Source organism: Melospiza melodia, chromosome 2 (genome assembly GCF_035770615.1).
Source record: "Melospiza melodia melodia isolate bMelMel2 chromosome 2, bMelMel2.pri, whole genome shotgun sequence".
Taxonomy (NCBI): Eukaryota; Metazoa; Chordata; class Aves; order Passeriformes; family Passerellidae; genus Melospiza; species Melospiza melodia.
The window spans coordinates 136,111,395-136,123,774 of NC_086195.1; the positions used below are offsets into that span (position 1 = coordinate 136,111,395).

General features: G+C 44.1%; 1 pseudogene; it reads left to right on the forward strand.

The window, feature by feature from the left end:
* LOC134415022 (uncharacterized) overlaps positions 1-12,177 on the forward strand; it is an 84,076-nt pseudogene extending 71,899 nt beyond the window's left edge.
* Positions 12,178-12,380: the final 203 nt, after the last annotated feature.

Consider the following 12,380-nt stretch of genomic DNA (forward strand, 5'->3'; position numbering starts at 1 on the left):
CAGCCTGAGAGCTGTAGGACTGTGGGAAAGGCAGCCTAGAACTGCAGAAAGAATATAGCAATTGAATCAAGGAGCTGTGGCAGCCAGGAGCTGAGAGAAATATGGCCTTTGAGTCAAGAAGCTGTGTGTGTTGTACATGACCTTTGAGCCATGGGGGAATGTGTGTATTGTACTTGTGTGGTGTATGAGGCCTTTGAGTCTTGGGATAAAACATGTATTGTAAAGGAAATGAGTATATTGTACTTGAGTATATCTATATTGTATTTGAATACATCTGTTAGTAATAGAAAAAAGGGGGAAATGTGGTGAGAGTCCTATGTACTGGATAGGTGGGTCCTGGTTGCTCTGGATGAGCTACAGCTGCGGGGTCCTTGGTTGGGCAGCAGCTGTAGCTCATGAAGGCCACTGGGATAAAAGGGGTGGGTCGAGAGCCCTGGTGGAGCCCCTGTAGAAGTCATGAGGAACTGTGCTACAGAGAAAGAGCTGCATGGTAGAAAACCACCTAGAAGGTATGGACTTTAAGAATATAACAACACCAGTATGGGACTCTAGAAATATGAAATACAATAAGATAACAACAACGCTCTGTCAGTGTCTGCACAGGAAATGCTCTTTCCTACTCTAAACCTCTACTTTTTAGGCTAAGAGAATTTCACTGGTGAGACTAGAGAAATTTGCCAAACCTTTCAGAATTTGCATTGTTTTATTCATTTTGATCATCTCTGGAATACTTGCTATTGCAAATGACATGCTGAACTTCCTCACTCTAATACAATGCAGTATTTACTTTGCATGTATACACATTACCAAATGTGCCTGCAATAACTTCTGAAGTAATTTTGTGTTTCCTAAATCTTTGTTTGCATTTCTTATTCAGTATATGAAATTCACCTTTTCTTTTCCTACTCTGACCTTATCTTATCCCCAAATATATCAGCTGACAGATGAAGCTCTCATACAAATTCCCTGTGCAGGAACAGAAGCCTGGCAGTTATTGTGAGAGAAATTCAATATCTTACAGAGAGGAAGATTTCAAGAGGATGAATGAGAATTTATACCTCAAATTGCGTTTTATATTAAATACAGCAGCTCCCTAAAAATAGAATGACCATGAATACAAGACAACCTCAACTTTTGCATTTATTTTACTGCATGAAGATTGTTTCTTCTTCTCACCACACCCTACCATTCTCCTCTCTCACCTACCCCCTTATATTGACTCCTTAGCCAAGATTTCCATCTCAGATTTCTTGACCTTTCCTCCCTCCTATTGAACACCTCCACTCATCCCAGTTTTAGATGAAAAGTGTTCTGTCTCACACCACTGCTATGCCTTAAGCTGTGGAGTGTTAGATTCCCCACACTAATTTTCTGACTGTGTTGTGGAGGAGGTGTTGGAATCATTATCACTGGCAAAAGCTTTGTCTGCTGGCTTTCCTGAGCATGAATCATCATCACCAAATCACCTCTTCCTGACTCTTTCAGCAGAGTGGGATTTTTTTAACCATGTTCAAAATAGATGGGGCAGGAAAAAGGAAAACAGACTGAACCAATAAGTAAAGGAAGGACTGAAATCCACTGCTTCATTTATCATATGGCCATTTGATAAAGGAATCTGTTTCTGCATCTCTCATTAATCATTTTGAAACATAATTTGACTGGGAGGAGTGAAGGAATCCCATCTCAGACTGTTACTCTGTTAAATACTAGGAGATGCGAAGTAAATTCTTGGAAGGACAGTATTTGATAAATACAAATTAAACAGCAGCAGAGAACAGCATCCCTTCTTGGAACCCCATTTTTCAAGAACCTAGGTCTGGCTGTAAGAGTTTCAGCCCCTCTGAAAACAGTTTTCAATAATTTTACCTTCCTTTTCTGTTGGACAGTTTTAGTGAAGAGCAGTGAGAAGTTATCCTTTTTAATTCACAAATTAACTTTCAGTTGACTGTGCAGAGAAGTTGGTTGTGGATCTACAACAACTCAGGCTGTCCCTTGTAAACTCCAGCATTTACAGGCTTAAAGACTTTGTAGAAGCTGCATTTGTCTCTGCAGATCTCTGTCTATTCAGATTGATAATAATGAGAATACTTAGGGTTATTACAATCTCTAAATAATATATCTGCTGTGGCTAACAAATAGCTTCACCACAGTCTAATAGCTATTTATTAACATAGCTAAAATTAATTAGGAGGTGGCTTATTCATGCAATCAAAAAAAAAATCAGTTAGGATGAGAAAGATTAATAGAATTTATGTTTTACCTATTTTGTTGAGAGATAAACATATACATCATGACAATTAATGTGACTGTTGCTAATTAAAAAACAGTCTTCATAATGGTAATTTCTGTTGTAATTTTACATTTGGGTGGCTCATACTAGACCAGGCAGGCTTTCATCTCTGTGAGCTAATTTTTGCTTACCTTGTTTTTCTCTCCTCCTCCTTTATGTTTATGATTCCTATCATCATCACTACCATGAGCTATTTGCCATGTAGCACTACTTTTTACCATAAAAAGACTTATTTTTAAAAAGCACTTTGCTGTAAAATGCTCTATCCCACATTACTCTACAACGTAATTTCACTCAACAATACCAAAGCTACACAGCGTGAAGGAAGGAAAACAGTGAATTACTGCATTTTCTGCATCTGACTGAAGAAGTAGAAAGATTAGGCTGGATGCTAGCAGGAAAAAGGAAAAAAGTTAAAGCTACAGACTGAGGAGAAAAGGTATGCTTTCTGATCCAGTGCTGCATAGCAGGTCACAAAAAAAATAAATGTAGGAGTAGGTCTTTAACAATTTGCTGCACCTAAATTTGGGCAATCTACACTATCTCCAAAAAGCCTTCAGTTTGCTCATTCAAATGTTGCTCTGCAGGTCTGAGATATCAAGAGACACTAAACTGGGGATTGGCAACCCTAGCCAGTGTGGAGTGGTTTATAAAATAATATTAATCCTACTTAGACTGTATATTTTCTGGGTAGATGATGTCAAAAGCAAAAAAGAAAGAAAAGGTTTAGGGAGAAATCTTCTGGATAAAGGACAATGCTATTGAACTCTCATAGAAATACCAATGAGGGAAGAAAGCTGACACTTCTAGGAATTTTCCAGTCACAGATTTTTCTTCTTAGAGATGGAGGCAGATGGATTTTGTCGAGGTCTGATTGTATGTAAGTTTACCCGATGAAAAAATTAATAACTTATAGAGGACTGATGCAAAGCATGTGAAAATGTTTAGGGAAGATTTCATTGACTTTAATTGGCTTGGATCAACTTTTAAAAGCTCAGCAGTATTTCCCAGCTGACTAGCAAATGGTACATTACCCTTTGCCAAACACAGTGTATTTCCCTGTTTGGCCTCTCCTCTTTTATTTCTATTTCATGGTAAAAGATATTTGGTGTTGAGACTCAGACCACAAAGCTTGCAGTCCACCAGAGGTGGGAGGAAGGAAACTCCTCTGCAGAGCTCTGCCCTTCAATCTCTTCAGTGACACTCATGACAGCTTTGCTAATACCATGGGCAGAAACTGGGCAAGAAACTTCATCATGGAAAATTGTAAATGGAATAATGCAGTGCCTGAAATTGTATAAACTCAGTTCTCAGAGACCACGTTCTGTACTTGTGTTTCCTTGGCTGATTGTAGATAATAGTGGCACTCAAAAGATAAACCTGGATGCAGTTCAATCTTTTCCTACTTGCAAACCCTTTCAAGGCATGGGGTTGCAGTGGGTGGCATAGCACCTTAATGATTCCGTAAATATTGCTAGTGGTCGGTAAGGATGGGCAGTAATTCCCTTACCTTACTGGAAATTCAAGTTAAACTGGAGGAATTACGTCCCTTCTGTTCCCCTGAAAAGGGAATATGACTACCCATCATACATTCCAAGAATCATGGAATGGTTTTTCTTGGAATGGACCTTAAAGATCATCTTGTTGCAACCCCCTTTCATTAGATCACATTGGTCAAAGCCCCTTCCCACCTGTTGAACACTTCCAGGGATGGGGCACCCACAATACCTCCAGCTATTGTGTTCCAGTGTCTCACCAACATTTGAGAATCAACTCTTCTATATTTATATTTTACACAAGAAATACTTTATATCAAGTCTGATAGCATATTTAAGCAGGAAGCTTAAAGCTGAAACTTTGGCTCTTAGAGACCATAAGACCATAAGAAACTTTTTTGACCTTCATTTTAAAAATTCCAAATAGTTTTATCCAACAAAAAAGGAATGGAGAACACCAAATCTCTCTGGAACAATGGTGAGTTTGAGATTCAAAAGAACAGCAGCCCTGGGACTGCAGGCTGTCAGAAAAAAACAGGAATATATAATCTCCTGAGGAATAGAATAACCTCAGCCTGCCATGGTTCTGACCCCTTTTCTGGCCCTTAGAACCCTTTCATTTCTTATTTAATTTTGTATATTTATTTAAATCTCCCACGCTTCCCTTTCAAACACGTCTTTTAATAAAATTTTCCAGTTCTCTGAGTTTTTCAAATGCTCTCAACTTAGACTTAATATTAAAATGGAAGTACTGGCTGAACACTGAACTCCAGCAGTCTGAAGGGTGACAAGGATAAATATGGAACTTAATGGTGGATAACTGACTTTGATGCAGTTTCATCAATCAGAAAGAGATAAACTACTTTCTCCTCTTGCAGTAACCCTTTTTAAGAAAAATTTATTGATTTTTTTTTTTCATCAGATAGACATATTAACCAGCAAGGCACACAGCGCATTCTCCTGTCTTCAGGGGCATTTTGAGCAGAGATTGATTTTTTTTTTTTTTTTGGCTCTATGGGAAAACAGTCATTATTGAGTGATAAACTCCAAAAAAATAAAAGTATCCTTCCACTTGCTCTGCTGCCAGAGGCACAGAATTAACATTCACAAAATTTAATTTATGAAAGACAAGAAAAAGAATGCTTCTCCCCCCACACACCTCCCAGTAAAACTTTTGATATGTGGGCTCAGGAATCCATGGTAGGAGAATAGGTATGCTAGTAAAATTAAAGAGAAGCATATTTGATTGCTGTAATCTTCCATTAATGAGCCTATCTGTACAGGAATTGGGTGATACAGCCCACTCAGACCATTAAATAAGGCATCCAATAGCAACTTGTCACCAGGGAGAAAAGATGAATAAGAAATATGTTTGTCTTTAACATATTCCAGTTCTTGAAAGAGCAGAATATAGAGATTCCACCTCTTAATGAGCAATCCCTTATACCCACGTTGATTTTACTGGTGTTAGGAAAGCTCTGTTTGGCATAAAAAAAAAAATCCATTTGCACATATCTCTTTCCAATGAATCTGTTTTAGAGCTGATTGTTTCATTAGAGAAGGGAGAGGGAAGGAAAAAGAGTTATTGGTGGCTTATGGACCAGACCTGCTGTTCAGACAGCATCAAATTCACAAAATCTAATTTGAACAGATGCTGTCTGGCTAGGAATGTGAAGAAATGCTGTCAATTGCTCCTTTTCCATAATTCTCTTGGTCCCATTACTGGGGCATGTGGATTAATCTGTAACCTTACAGAGGAAGGTGCACTGAAATTCCCAGCTGGAATTCCCAGCTGAAGGAGGTGCAGACATAAGGCAGGAGCACCCTTGGAGGGCAAATATTGCAAGCAATGTGTCAGGAATCAGGATCCCAATGTGGGCTCCTTTGCTGCCACACTCAGCCTCTTATGGACTCAAATTCACACTGAACTAAAGGCTGCCAGTGTGGTGGAGATAAACAACAACAGCATCAACCAAATTCTAGTCTGGCATTTGAAAAATACCTTTTCTCTCTGTTTTTTCAGTGCAAATGAAAGGAAGGCAGTGTGTTGCTACTGCACTCAGCTTGCTCTGTGACCTGTGTATATGAGAATATAATTTAGGTATTTGTTTTGCTTATTTTGACTGTCTGAGTTCAATCCTAGTTTTGGTTCTGTATCTGGACCTGTGGTGTTGGGCCAAATCCACCAGTGAGTTTGGGAGTAGTTCTGCCTGTAGGAATCTACAAAATCAGAACTATGATTAGAGCTAAGCAGCTATGAGTTAGGTGAGCAGAAAATTTATTTAAAAGTAGAAGAGCAAGGGCAAATAGAGCAATGATCTGTGTATTAACGCTTGTCTAGAATAAACCTCTAAGCTACAGAAAAGTTTATCTAGCAAGATATTAAGAAGTTTGAAGCTTAATAATGGAGCTCTGAGCATTGTGTTTTAAGGCTTACAAGTAGGTATTGTATTCAAAATAAGCAAGGACTGTTTAACCAAAGGTATGTGTGCTTATAGTGATTGGATCAAACTACTGTCAATGTGCTTTTTCTTTGTGTGATTGGTCAAAAAACTTATAAAGTAAGTTGTAACATTAAGTTCATGGTCTGCTGCCTGGGATGTGAGCTGGTGGCATCTGCCCATTGTCATAGCCATGTAATGAGACTGCTGCTGGAAAATTAACCAGCTCAAGGCACGTTCCACAGCAGCCCTGTCCCGTTTGTGATTTGTTCACAGCCCCCAGCTGCTGATACTGCTGACTTAAATTTTAAGGAGCCAAAATTCCAGGAGTGAAATTTGAAACAGCTTCATGCAGGTGCTCAAAGTGCCTGCCCAGTGCACAAGGGCAGGTCCTTGCCCCAAAGGACAACTGGGGACAGCTCCAGACAGCAGGAGCAGGCCAGGCAGGGAAGTCCAGCTGTGCATTCTGTGAGTGCAGGAAACATGGCCCAGGTGTGTTCTGTGCTCATGGGTTTATTTTCAGGGCAGTCCCAGGCTGTGTGAGCTCAGCAGCATCCCAGGCAGCTGGTCTGTGGATGCCAGAGCTGGGGAATCTTGGGTTTTCTCCCTAAAGCCAAGGAGGTCGATATTTCCTGCTGTGTGGTACATCACAAGTCACCTGCAGGCTGTGAGCAGAGTCTCTCCTCTGGAATTGCCAAAAGTGGCACCTTCAGTGCTTCTCTGAGGTGTAGTCCTCACTTTAGTCAGACTTTGGTTCACTTGCCCATAAAGAGTACATATTATTCTCATCTCCGAGGTCCCAGGAGCAATCTAGGAAGGATATTATATATAAAAAATAATTTTTATTTGTTCACCATCGTCCCACTTAGAAAAATACCAGATTTAGAGTTGTTACATTTTTTAAATGCTCAGTACAAGAGATGAGCCTTCTTCCAGCAAGAAAATATGAACTGCTGGGGTAACCAAACAGTTTTGAAGTGTGCAGTTTCTGCTGTGGCAGATTGCCAGCGAGTGATGACATGGGGTTGGCATGGTGCTCCTGACTCTGGCCTTTTCCCAGACCTGAATTTATGCTGGGAATCCTGGGTGGGGGGGTTGCTGCAAACTCAAACAATTAGAAAGGCATACCCTGCTTCACTCCAGCAGCTCAAAAAAAGGATGATTGCCAACATTTCTTTCATCACCAATTCCCTCTTCTGCAGTTCAAACCAAGGGTTTAAATCTGGTTCCAATACAGCTAAAACAGTAAAAAATCTTGAAGCAAAAATTCAGGAAAGTAGGAAACCAGGAACTCAGTTTTCTGAGAGGACATTGAAAGGAAATGCTCTGTGCTGTGCTGATGATGAGGAGGAATCCCTCTATCTCCTCACACCCATCTGTTTTGTGGCACATCTCCCTTGCATTCACCTACATGACAGGGATTTAAACTCTGTGACTTTACCCAGCCAAACCCTTCCCCTGTGCTCCCCAAGGCTTTCTCTACCCAGACAGACACAAAAGCTCCAGCTCTGTGCTGATCAGGATGTGTCACTATTGTTTCCTGCCCCTCTGAAATCATGCATGCACCAGTCTGTCCATCACACATCAAAAAACCTAGCTAGGTTAGAGCTGTAGGGCACTTGTAAAGCAGTGTGTGAAAATAAAATACAAGTGCTGATGAAAACATAATGGAATAATTTAATAATTTTTTTTCAAGATTTGAGTTATTGTTTGCTTGCTGTAGAACAGTTTACAATTAGTTTACAATTTAAGCAATTGTCTTGTTTAAGCCCCTCCTTAATTTCCTCTCAGCTGTCCTGAGTCAGAATCCAGGAGGTCATTGCATCACTCATATGAGAAAGATGTAACTGCAGATTCTTTATCACACATGTGCTTGTCCTCCCCCTGTGCCCATTTTGGCTCTAATTGTTAAAAATACCTGTCAGAAGGACTGTGTGTTTTGATGGGGTGGATTCTCAGAAGCTGTGTGTGAACTGTTCTCTGGATTACTGCTCATGAACTTCTGCTAAACTCAGCTGGTCTGCACTCTGGGCAAATAAATCCTTTTATTTGGCGGACTTAAAAAAACAGAGAAAGAGGAAGAGAGGGGGAAATAGAGGCCATCAGACTTTTCCTGAACAGGAACATTCAGAACAGTAACAAAAAATGTTGCTGCTGCTTTGCACAATTATTAGAATTGCTCCCCATCGAAGGTCAAAAGCATTAACCACGTTGGCAACATTTATAAATAGACCCTTTATGGAGCTTTACCTAAAGTGGGATGGAGAAACACTTTGACTCAGGAAGACCAATTAGAACCAGTCTTTTAATTTAATAGCTGCATTAGGCAAGATTGAATGGATGTTGGTACAGACATGGAACACCAGACAATTTCACTACTTATGGAGTCTGAAATAAAATGCAATTTCAGCTCCATCACTGAAGGCCACAGAATGAATGGTTCTGGTGTGGCCATGTAAGAGAATGAAATGAGGGAAAGTTCTTCTAACCCCAACAGGGCCCTCTGACAAGCATTGCAACTCTTGCCATTAAGGTCTGGAGTGCTGATCTCTGGCACATCCAGTGGGGTCCAGCAAGAGCTGCCACCACAAACTCCATGTGTGGAGGCCAAGGATGCCTGTGACTGAGTGCCTTCTGCAGGGCCAGGCTGCCCTGAGCCTTTTGGGACACCCAAAATCCCCCATGGGGGATCAGGCACAGCTTGCACTCCCTGATCCTCCAGGTCTTTTCCAGCCTGAATGGTTCTGGGGTTCCAAGAGGTTCCTGGGGAGCAGAGGCACAGTGCAGGTGCCCAGATGTGTGTGCTGCTGCCCCAGGATGGCTCCAGCAGCTTTCACTGCACTCCCCAGCTTTGTGCACGTCTCTTGAAGCAGCCAAGGGCAGGGATGGGCCTGCACCCATCAGGAAATGGAGTTTGTGGAACAAGGGATGTGTGCAGGGCCATGAAGCACTGCCTGTGCAGGGATGGGCCTGGCACCCATCAGGAAATGGAGTTTGTGGAACAAGGGATGTGTGCAGGGCCATGAAGCACTGCCTGTGCAGGGATGGGGCTGGCACCCATCAGGAAATGGAGTTTGTGCACCAAGGGATGTGTGCAGGGCCATGAAGCGCTGCCTGCCCAGCCCTGCCTCAGGGATTTCCTCTGCTGGGCTCCCCACAGCCAGCTGGGCTTGTGTGACACCCCAAACCTGTTTGCACGTTTGGAAATCCTCCCCTGGCAGCAGGAACCACTCAGGGATCCTATGACAAACTGGCTGAGCTCTGTGCCCCACTGCCTTCACGTGGCACTGCAGGCCAGTGCCATTCACACACACAGAGCCCAAACATCCCTGCAGCCCTGGGATGGCACAGAGCCACAGGGATGGCAGGGCTGGCACAGAAATGCTCTGGCTGTTCCCCTACACCCCGAGGAGGGTGAAGGTCAGGGGTTACTGCAGCCCCTGCAAAGGTCCTTGCTGTCACCAGCTGATCTTTAAGGTCACAAGTGTCAGCCCCAGTTGGAGTTACCCTGGGGCAGCTGCCAGGAGCCCTGGGGATGTTTGGTTATTTGTGAGGGGATGGACACTGCCCTGCAGCCCTGGAGATGTTTGTGAGGGGATGGACAATGCCCTGCAGCCCTGGAGATGTTTGGGCACAGACAGAGCAAAAAGGCAACATTGCCTGCTGTGTGAAATGCCAGCCAGAGGTGCTGAAAATCAGGTATATATCCAGGGAACCCAGACAGGGAAAGCAGCTTGGCACAGCAGATTTAAGCTTCCCTAACATGTCCTAGACATAAAATCCCTCAGAGGTGGGGGGTGCAGGTTGAAGTTTTGTGCCTCTGAAACAATTCTATTCCTGCTTGCTTAGCGTGCATGTGAAACATTGGAACCATTAAAACATTGGTGGGTGCAGGTTTTTCCCAGTGAAACCAGTGACTGGAGGAGCCTGACCTTTCCCAGGGTGGGCAGGGATTAGGTTCAGGTGCTTTGTACCACTCTCCCACAGGTGACTGCCCAGCCTGTGACAATGACATCAGGTGTAGGGGGATGGAGAGGGGATGGCAGGGGCCAACTTCACTATGTGGAAAAAAAAAGTACTTTGATTCTGACAATGTGAATTTTGATGCTCTAAAAAGCACCACCCAAAATCAATTGCATCTCCCCCAGGTTTTTATGAGTGTAAGTGGAATGAGCCCCTCCTCTTACCTTCCCCAAATACTGGCCTTCTCCATGGTACTCTCCAGTCCCTGAAATGCAGCGTGTCTTGTTCTGCAGAACTGTAAGATTTGGTGGATTTGAAGGTATTTTGAGAATGAAGTTGCTTCTCCCTTTGATGTGGTGCTGTTCTGAACCATTCCTGGTGGATTGTCATTGCCGAGTGAGAGATGCTGTTAAACCTCAGCATCTGTTGGTGATCACCTGCATGTTCTGTTTCTATCCTTGGAGATGACTTGATTGAAAGGTTCAGTGCTTAAAAGCTTGGAAGTGATAAAAGCAAACCAACAAAGAGTTGTTTTAAAATAAACTTTCTTTTTTTTGTAAACAAGATCCAAATTTCATGCATAATGCACTGACTGTTATTGTCCTGAATATTTGCTACCTTTTTTTTTTTTTTTTGAAAAAAAGCAGAGGAAGATACTTTTTTGATGAGACTAGAGCTAGATCAAAATATACTCTGCAATGCTCTGTGAAATAAACTGTCAGTATTCCCCTGCCAGTCTGTCATTGTTTTGTGTTATGGCACTACAAAGAGACTACCACTGCCCAATCCAGAGAGTTCTCCCATAATTTTCTGTTGGGCTCAGCAGCTCATTTTAACCCCAGAGGTTTAAAATCCCTGGGAGCAGTTGGAATCAAGAGCAAATCACACAAAAACCAGGCTGGGAGAGAATATGAAACCTTCCAGAGATTTACTTTTCCTAGTGCTTTTTTAATTTAACACAGAACCCCTCTCTTCCCCTTAGACCCCATATCTTTTAACTCAGGGGTTTTTTTTCTCAAAAAGAATTCCCTGCTTAGGCTGGGAAAAACCCCTTCCAAATTATTTAGGGGATTTGGGATGGGTTCAGTTGGTCAGAAGGAGCAAAAAATTGGCAAGAAATTCCTTATCTCTAGGGTTTAGCGAGAGGTTCAACGTGAACACGAGTGAAAATACATTAAAAATAAAAATAAGAATAAAACAAATAAAAATTAAACAAATAATAATATAAACAATAATAATATAAAATGAATTTTAAAATAAAAATAAAAATAAATTTTGTTGATTGAAGCCCCAGTCGCACTGCAGTCCCGCCGCCGCCCACCGGAGGGCGCTGCTCTGCACCGCCGCGCTGTGTCCGCCAGGCGGCGCCCGCGGGGCTTGGCGGGTCCCGGGGCCCCGCCCGTTCCCAGCCGCGATCCCGGTCCCGATATCCCGGTTCTGATGCCGGTCCCGGTTCTGATGCCGGTCCCGGTTCTGATCCCGGTCCCGATATCCCGGTTCTGATGCCGGTCCCTGTTCTGATCCCGGTGACAGGTGAGCACGGCACAGGGGGGCACATGGCCGGGCGCCATCCCTGTCCCTGCAGCGTCCAAGCCCCGGCCCTGCCCACCCTCACACAACGTTCCGTGCCACCCCGTGGCCGCCTTCGGCGCCGGGTTCCGAGCCACGGCGGTGGCGTCGCCGGCGGACGTGGTGAAGACGCGGTCCATGAACGGCAGCCCCGGGCAGCCCCGCAATGCCCTGAGCTGCCTGCTGGCCCTGCTCACGCAGCACGGCCCCGCCGGCCTCTACAAGGGGTGAGTTCAGCTCCTGCGGACCGGCTGCGGTCACCGCCCGGGCCGCGGCACGGAGCCCCAAACACCCCGACCCACGGGCAGGATTTGGGGGATCCCCGCTCTGGGATGTCCCCGCACGTCCCCTGAGCCCCGCTTGTGCCGGCACGGCTTCGTCCCGTCCTTGCTGCGGCTGGGCTCCTGGAACGTGCTGATGTTCGTGTCCTACGAGCGGCTGCAGCGCCCGATGGTGCTGGCACGGCCGGCGCTGGGCTGAGCCCCGGCGCCCCGGGCCCCCCGGCGAGGCTCACACCGATTACATTCATCGCATCCATTCTGTTCATTGCCGGGGAGCAGCGGAGCCACGGGCCCGGGCAGGGACGCGAGGAGGAGGATGCTGCAGGAGGAGAAGCGCGGG